The sequence below is a fragment of the Triticum urartu genome, chromosome 1A (genome assembly GCF_056163025.1).
Source record: "Triticum urartu cultivar PI428250 chromosome 1A, HENAU_Tu73, whole genome shotgun sequence".
In the NCBI taxonomy this organism is placed as follows: domain Eukaryota; kingdom Viridiplantae; phylum Streptophyta; class Magnoliopsida; order Poales; family Poaceae; genus Triticum; species Triticum urartu.
The window spans coordinates 83880762-83890116 of NC_141873.1; positions in this window are offsets into that span (position 1 = coordinate 83880762).

The following is a 9355-nucleotide window of genomic DNA, read 5'->3' on the forward strand; positions in this document are numbered from 1 at the left end:
TCGGTGGTCAAAAACTTAGCCTCCCTCAAACTTAGCACGTCCTCCTCCGTCACATCCATCGGCCTTGAAGGTCGGAACCGGACATTGTCGAAGGTCCGAAGCGCCTGGAATCTGGAGCCTAGGGTGTTGGAACTCGAGGCGACAGGCGAACTTGTTTTGAGATTGGAGAAAAGGAGTAAGGCCTTGGTCTCCTTATAAGAGGTTGAATACCAGGAGCCCTCCCCGTAACCGTTTGGGACTCGCCTTTAATCGAGAAAACATGCTAATGGGCACGATTGGGTTACCGACGTCCGTATTGATGAGAATCCCGTAAATAAAGGGCACATGATCTCTGCTTTGACAAGACGTGCCAAGGAAACCGCCTCGCAAAACACGCTGAGGTGGAAAATCAAAAACGATTCGAACAAAGGCTTGGCCATAGTGTGATGTCACGCTGCGGAATACGTCAGCAGATTAGATTTGTGTTAATATTATTCTCTCTGTGGCAATACGTGGAAACTTATTTTGCAGAGCCGGACACTACCCTTGGTGTTTACAAACTTTTATGAAGAATTTGTAGGAGGAACCTGCCTTGCAATGCCGAAGACAATCTGCGCTGGACTCGTCGTCATTGAAGCCTGGTTCAGGGGCTACTGAGGGAGTCCTGGATTAGGGGGTGTTCGGGTAGCCGGACTATACCTTCAGCCGAACTCCAGGACTATGAAGATACAAGATTGATGACTCCGTCCCGTGTCCGGATGGGACTTCCCTTGGCGTGGAAGGCAAGCTTGGCGATGCGGATATTCAAGATCTCCTACCATTGTAACCGACTTTGTGTAACCCTAACCCTCTCCGGTGTCTATATAAACCGGAGAGTTTTAGTCCGTAGGACAACTTCATCATACAACAATCATACCATAGGCTAGATTTTAGGGTTTAGCCTCCTTGATCTCGTGGTAGATCTACTCTTGAACTACCCATATCATCAATATTAATCAAGCAGGACGTAGGGTTTTACCTCCATCAAGAGGGCCCGAACCTGGGTAAAACATTGTGTCCCTCGTCTCCTATTACCATCCGGCCTAGACACACAGTTCGGGACCCCCTACCAGAGATCCGCCGGTTTTGACACCGACACAGAGGTTGGACGGGAGGTTAAGGTGACTGGGCAGCTTCGTTTTGGTCCACAGGCACCATTCAACGGCTAAACCTGGTCGGATTTGGCCTGCTCCCGTGGTTTCAACAGAACGGGGCTCACGGGCTCGTCGGCGGCAGAGAGCGCGCTCTGCCACTCTCAGGCCATGGCGGCGGTTCTGCAGCGCGCCCAGAGAAGAGGACGGCCACGCGGAAGCTCAGGGTGGTGTGGGCGGTGCTGGACGGCGCCGTATGGCAGGGCTGGCCCCAGCTGGCCGCCACAGGCGGTACTTCCACTGCGGGAGATGCCAGAGTTGACGCGACACATCGCCACCGACGCTCGCAACCGGCCAAGCAACCGTGCAGCACACTGGATAAGAAGGGGGAGCGGTGGGCAAGGCGCCAACGCATCCACTGGCGAGATCGACGCCAAGGTTCTGAAGAAAACGACACTGCCACTGAAACTTAACACTGAATTCTGAAATTGAACAGAACCAGTGCACACCAGCTGTTCGACAAAATGTTTTAGGCACATGGAAAAATTTTCTTGAGCTGAACCTTGGTGAGGTGATCTCTTGATTCATCTGGAGACTGCCTGAATTATCTCAGATTTTTAGGAAAATAAAAAGAATGAATTTCACCAAAAATGGCAAACCTGGTCCAAACTTGTAGCAGGCAAATTTTGAAAATTTTGAACTGTGGACCAGCAGATCTTGTTGGATCTAGGTTGAGGGTACTAAGGACTAGCCAGAGGAGTTTATTTGGGACCAAGACTCAAAGGAAATCTGGTAGTTCCTTTGTAAACCACCAAAGTCCAAATAAATGACAAAAAATGATTTTGAGGTTAAAACAAATAGAAATAAAAATCTAGGAGATGTTGAACCTTGCTGGACTTGATGCTTGACTAAACCCAAAGTAGGGAGGTGGGTTTTGGAAGAAAATTTTCTATATAGACCATGGCAAGAGAGAAATTTTTGAATGGGGAAAATAAATCCATAATTTATAGGAATTCTTTTTAATAAAAGGAGTTGGAAAACCTTCCAAGATTATTTGTGTTGAGCCAACACAAGATAAAAAAAACCCTTAAGACCAAAGATCAAGATTGGGAAGAACCCACAAAAAATACTTGTCACAAAAATGAAATTTTTGAGAAGGAGAGTCTTTAAAAAAAATTAATAACCTCCTTCCAACTAAATAAAGAATTTGATAAAACCAAATCAAATATTTTGGAGTGTTACATGGAGTGATCACTCTTGCCCTTGGTTAGGGTGCGTAGGTGCATAGGATTTCGTAGATTGGACTAGCGGGGAGCCTTTATATGAGAAGTGCAAACTGCATTGCATTCACGTGTGTGTTGGCCATCTACTCCTCGACCCTCCCTCTGTGGGACTGAGCTCAAGTGCCTTAACTACACCTGCCTTTGGCTATATGACACGTGGGCCAGCCACCTGTTGGGCCCACCTGTCATACACCCAAAGGCAGGTGCAGTAAGTCAATGAAGTTGTGCCCCCCTTCGTGTCAGTGCAATATAGTCATCTCACCAGACCTCTAGTTGGGGCAAAATGAGAGAACTTTGATGTTTACTGGTTTATTGGTCCCCTTTGCATTTTGCACCAAGTTTTGACCTTTGATTTAACTAATAAAATGTTAATGCATGTAACCAAAAATGTTGTGCTAAGTAGTCTCAAGTCATTGAATGCATACGCACCCCACGTCTCCTATTGGGTGATTTCTTTTTTCATGGCAAAAAACAGGGAATGAGGTGGGTAGTTAATGCACCGCGCCTAAAAGTTTTGGGATTATTTGGTTTTTGTAATGTGACTAATGCACCAGTATGGAGGGAGTACAATAGTAGTCTTTGATTGCAATTTTTTGTTGGTAGCTTACCAAGCTGAGTGCTCGGTGAGTACAATAGTAGTCTGATTGATGAGACTTCAGATTTGAGCCATCTACCGGAAGGGAGAGTGCATAATATCATCAGGAACTACGTTCAAAAACGAATAAAACAATACTCCATGTATTTATTTACAGAGGGAGTAGTATATTTTTTGTGTCATGCATTACTAGATATTGCTAGTCAAATACTAAATCCAGACGGACATGGTGGTACTACTAAATCTAGACGGTGGTGCTAGTACTAGTAGTAGTACTACCAATGTAGTAGTACTGTACTACCCGTTGGTCAAATTATTACGTGTTGCTCCTCACAGTGAAGTGACAAGACCCTATGCCGGAGATAACACCTGAGTGTAGGCGCCGTGTTCGGCATACCAAAGTCAGCCTCACCGTCTGCAGTCACTATCATCATGGCTGTAGAGCTAGCCTGCTTACAACTAGCCGTGTTCGACATAATTTCCCGTGCATTGCCAAGAGTATCTCTACTATTTTCTTATACGGAGTACGAGTAAGATGACCGTGCATTGCACGGAATCCCAAGATTGGGGGTGGACGGCGCCAGCACCGGCCATCACGCCAGATTTTTTTCATGGCCTTCTAGATGTGGTGGGGAGGAGATAAGGCTGATTGTGAGAGACAAGGAGTTGTTTGTAAATAGGGAACAAGTGCGGGCATCTTTTTGCAGAACTACGAAACTTTGCTTTGTATACGTCAGATCTAGATCTGACGGCTATTGGTGAAAGATGGCAGGCACACCATCAACACCAACTCAGGACCTCTTTGATTTGCAGGATTTTGAAAATGCAGGAATAGGACACGACAATATTACAAGTTTCAAACTGATATTACAAATGTTAGGAGTAATGTTGCACCTATGAAGAGGGAATTACAAGGAAGTTTACGTAAGAACTTTCGTTACTTTAGGTGGATGTAGCATTATCGTACAAACTAAAATCCACCGCCTTGATAAGTCACTAATGCGCAAATAAATCTTTGAGACTCTGGCAACTTGATGTTTCAAAAACAAATCCAGCTTCTGCGGTGACTTTGTCATTTAGGCTTAGATGCTTGTGGTGATCAGCACGCCATTCATTGTTGCGCCAAAGAACGCCAAACTTTATTACCTTGAGCACACTTGCCTCCAGAACAAAGAACCTGGCCAATTTAATCTCATATGTGTTGCCTCTGTAGTCGATCAAATCAATTTCTGCAATATGGAGATCAAGGCATTCGATGAGATTGTTATAGTGCAACACATTTTTCACTTTTGGGTATTTTTTATCTGCAAAAGAAGAGAACATATTAGAGCAGCTCGCTGTATAAGATTGCCGTGTCATCAAGAGGTACCAATATCATTCGCTCATATGATAGGGTTGGCTGGCTAGTGATATTTTTTCACTCACTCTCTCTCTCTCTTTCTCTTTCCTCTCATTTACCTAGGAGCACGTGAAGAGCTTGGGGATTTGTTGCCTTCCACTATGTGACCGATGCCATATTTCTCTAAATTATGCCACATAATATGCATCGATGTCAAATCAAAAGATTTTGGCACCGCTCTAGTGATTTGAGAGAGTTGGCACCGCTGTGCACACAGACCCACATGTATAAATAAATCAATCAAACCAACTACACCATCCTCTCTGAGGGAGTCCTGGATTAGGGGGTATCCGGACAGCCGGAGTATATCCTTTGGCCGGACTGTTGGACTATGAAGATACAAGATTGAAGACTTCGTCTCGTGTCTGGATGGGACTCTACTTGGCATGGAAGGAAAGCTAGGCAGTACGGATATGGTTATCTCCTCCTTTGTAACCAACCTTGTGTAACCCTAACCCTCTCTGGTGTCTATATAAACCGGAGGGTTTTAGTCCGTAGGACAACATACAATCATACCATAGGCTAGCTTGTAGGGTTTAGCCTCTCCGATCTCATGGTAGATCAACTCTTGTAATACTCATATCATCAAGAATAAATCAAGCAGGACGTAGGGTTTTACCTCCATCAAGAGGGCCCGAACCTGGGTAAAACATCGTGTCCCCTGCCTCCTGTTACCATCCGCCTTAGACGCACAGTTCGGGACCCCCTACCCAAGATCCGCCGGTTTTGACACCGACATTGGTGCTTTCATTGAGAGTTCCTTTGTGGCATCGCCGTAAGGAAGGATGCCTCGTCTCATTGTTAAAAGCAACATCACCGTCGGGGGAGCTCTGGCTGTCGGCCAAACTCTCCGGCTAGGCAGTTTCGTCATGTCTGCCTATCCGGCCGCTGCACTGATGATGACTTCTCGGGTCATAAAAAACAGCCTCCACGTCGGCTCGGAAGTCGCCGAGCAGATGGATCCAATGGAGCTCTCTTCCCTAAATGAACTATTGGATCGCATCGCTGCCTTGGGAGTCGCTACGAACTATGATCGGATTGGGCTTAAACCCGATCAAAGGGAGATTAACTCTCCACCGGTCACCCATCACGTTGCGGTGGTGGAGGAACAATGCGGCAACTCTTCCTCTATTCTGAGGACTAACTATGTCCGGATTCCTGAGCTCTCCGAGCCGGATACCCGCTTACGGGAGGACATTACCCAAGCCCTGAACCTAGAATCAGGCAGCCTGCCAAATTTATCGGGTAACACTCCGGAACCGAACTTCCAAGATTGGAAACCCCTCGGCCCCTGGGTCTCAGATCGGGTAGGGATTCGGACTCAAATCCACCCACCCACCCACCCAGACATAAACGATGTTTCCCACATCAGGCAAGAGCCCCATGAAACAATACATCATTATTGGGCCAGATTCCTCCTTGTGATGAAGAAGGTTAAGGACTGTCGCGAGGAAGATGCAATCTCACTTTTCTGCAATAATTGCACGGACAAGGGAATTCTTAACACCTTAAGTCGCCGTGACATATCACGCTTCGGTGACTTGGTGTCAATAGTACGAAAGTACTGTGCGATGGAAAGCGCCTGGAAAACCGAAACAGAATTTTGGGATAATCTGGCTCCGAATATACACCCAGTCCGAAGTAAAAGGGTGCACCATCATAAGACACCCGAGCTAGTTGCAAAGAAACAAAAACCCGCTACAGGGCATGGAACCGTACTGGAGGGATGGCTTAACGGACCCTGCAAAATTCATAGTACAGTGGATACAATACCAACGCACAGCCTTAGAGCATGTTCGATACTCCGGCAGGTGGCCAAATGTGGTGAGGATCTTCTTATCCCAAATGCCACAGAGCACCATCCCGTGGATAACAATACGGTGTTAACAGTCTTTGAGACATTTGCATCAAACAATAGGCGCAAGCGAACACTCCGCAACATGGCCGAAATCTGCCACGTAGCAGCAATAAATCCATGAAGTGACACGGCTATTACCTTCAATGCCAGTGATGAACCTAAATTCCGAACAGCCCAAGCACCAGTCGCACTGGTCCTTAGTCCAATTGTAGACGGCTTTCGACTCACCAAAGTACTCATGGACGGCGGCATCGGATTAAACCTCATCTACAAGGAAACTCTTCAAAAAATGGAAATAGACTGGAACCGCATTGAGCAAAGTAGCACGACCTTCAGAGGAATCATACCCAGTCGGGAGGCACGATGCACTGGGAAAATCACACTAGATGTGGTATTCAGTACCCCAGAGAATTATAGGTCTGAAGAAATTACATTTCAAGTGGCCCCGTTCAGCAGTGGATACCACGCCCTTTTAGGACACGAGGCGTTCACGATCTTCCAAGCTTTACACCATTATGGCTACATGAAGCTCAAAATGCCCGGGCCCAACGGAATCATCACTCTCGCCAGTGATCCGGACAGAGCACTCCGCGCCGAAAACAAAACAGCCGCACTGGCCCTCGAGGCATTATCCGAAGCCCTCTCGGCCGAGGAATTAACCACGCTACACTCCACAGTGGACAGGGACGACGTGATACTTGATAAGAGATCGAAGTCCACCTCTTTTAAACCAGCGGATGAAATAGTCAAATTCCAAGTCCACCCAACGGACCCTACAAAAACAGCCTCCATCGGGGCACAGTTAAACCCCGCCGTGGACGCCGCACTACGAGAGTTCCTGCGCGAGAATTGGGACATATTCGCCTGGCACCCCTCAGACATGCCAGGAATCCCATGCAGGCTGGCCGAGCATAGCCTCAATATCCTAAAGGGATTCAAGCCGGTCAAGCAAGCTCTTCGGCGTTTCTCCGAACCTAAGAGACAGGCCATGGGAGAGGAACTAGCCAAGTTATTGGAGCCGGATTCATTAGAGAGATAAAACACCCAGACTGGCTAGCAAACCTGGTGATGGTACCAAAGAAGGATAAATCCTGGTGCCTTTGTGTCGATTTCAAGGACCTCAATAAAGCTTGCCCAAAGGATCCCTTCCCCCTCCCCCGCATCGACCAAATTATCGATGCTACCGTAGGACACGAGTCATTCTGTTTCCTCGACGCATACTCCGGTTACCACCAAATCAAGATGGCGGAGTCCGACCAAGCCGCAATGGCATTCATCACACCATACGGTCCCATCTGTTTCAACACAATGCCTTTTGGGCTGAAAAACGTCGGCGCAACATATCAGCGCATGCTTCAGACATGTTTGGAGAAACAAATCGGCAAAACAGTAGAGGCATACGTAGACGATGTGGTCGTCAAAACCAAACACGTCGAATCTTTGATAGACGACTTGAGGCTCACATTCAACAACCTCCGAACATACGACATTAAGCTCAATTAGGAAAAATGCGTTTTCGGTGTACCAGCCGGAAAGCTCCTAGGTTTCATTGTCTCTAGTAGAGGTATTGAAGCTAACCCGGCCAAAATCCGAGCTTTGTCATAGTTGGCTACCCCAACAGACCTCAAAAAAATCCAAAAGTTAACAGGATGCGTGGGGGCTCTAAACCGCTTTATCTCCCGCTTAGGAGAAAAGGCTTTACCCCTTTATCGCCTCCTCCGGCACACCGAACACTTTGAGTGGACGGATGCTGCCACAGCCGGATTGGAAGAAATAAAGGCCATTTTGGCAACCAACCCAATCCTGGCCGCGCCGAACATCGGCGAACCAATGTTGTTGTACATTGCGGCAACCCATCAAGTTGTAAGCGCAGTGCTCGTCGTCGAACGAGAAGCTGACGGACATACATTCCCTCTTGAAAAGCCGGTATACTATGTATCCACTATCCTCACTCCATGCAAATCACGGTACCCCCATTATCAAAAGATAGCCTACGCAGTATTCATGGCATCCCGGAAGCTGTGACACTACTTTCAAGAGTGTTCGATTACAGTAGCCTCTCGGAAGTGCCACTTAATGATATTATAAACAACCGTGATGCTACGGGCCGGATTGCCAAATGGGCTATTGAGCTCCTCCCGTTCGACATAACATACAAACCTCGACGAGCCATTAAGTCGCAAGTATTGGCCGACTTTGTCGCCGAATGGACGGAGGCCGAACTCCCTAAAGAGTACGGCGCATACTCCAATTGGATCATGCACTTCGATGGTTCTAAAATGCTGGCTGGTCTAGGGGCTGGCGTCTTCCTGACGTCCCCAACTGGAGATACCATTCAGTACGTACTGCAAATATTGTACACAGACTCCAGCAACGCAGCCGAATACGAAGCCCTGTTGCATGGTCTTCGGATGGCAGTCTCCATGGGCATTCAACGCCTGGAGGTGCGTGGGGATTCAAACCTTGCAATATCCCAAATAAATGGAGACTTTGACGCCAAGGATCTGAAAATGGCGGCCTACCGAAACGCCGTGCTAAAAATGTCAGCTCGGTTCAAGGGGCTCGAATTTCACCATGTGGCTCAGGAAAACAATCAGGCGGCGGATATCCTCGCCCGCATCGGCACAAAACGCGATGCGGTCCCCCCAACATCTTTCTGGAAAGGCTGTTCAAGCCATCCGTAGTATGGGAAGGGGACACCGGTAACCATAGTCCGGTCCCGGCCAAAATGCCCGATACCGAATACTCTGACACAATCAGAGGCCCCGCCACCGAAATCACACCTTCAGCCCATGTAATAATGGCCATTATAGCCCCGTGGACAGAACCATTCCTGGCCTACCTAACTAGGCAGGAACTTCCGGAGGACCAAAATGAGGCACGCTGCATAGTGCAGCGATCTAAGGCCTACAGGGTCCACGAGGGAGAATTGTCTAAAAAAGCACTACCGGAGTCCTTCAAAGGTGCATCTCCAAAGAGGAAGGGCGGAACCTTTTGGCAGAAATCCACGCCGGACTCGGCGGTCACCATGCCGCAGCCCGGGCTCTTATAAGCAAGGCCTTCCGTACAGGATTCTATTGGCCAACGGCCCGGGCAGATGCACATGACTTG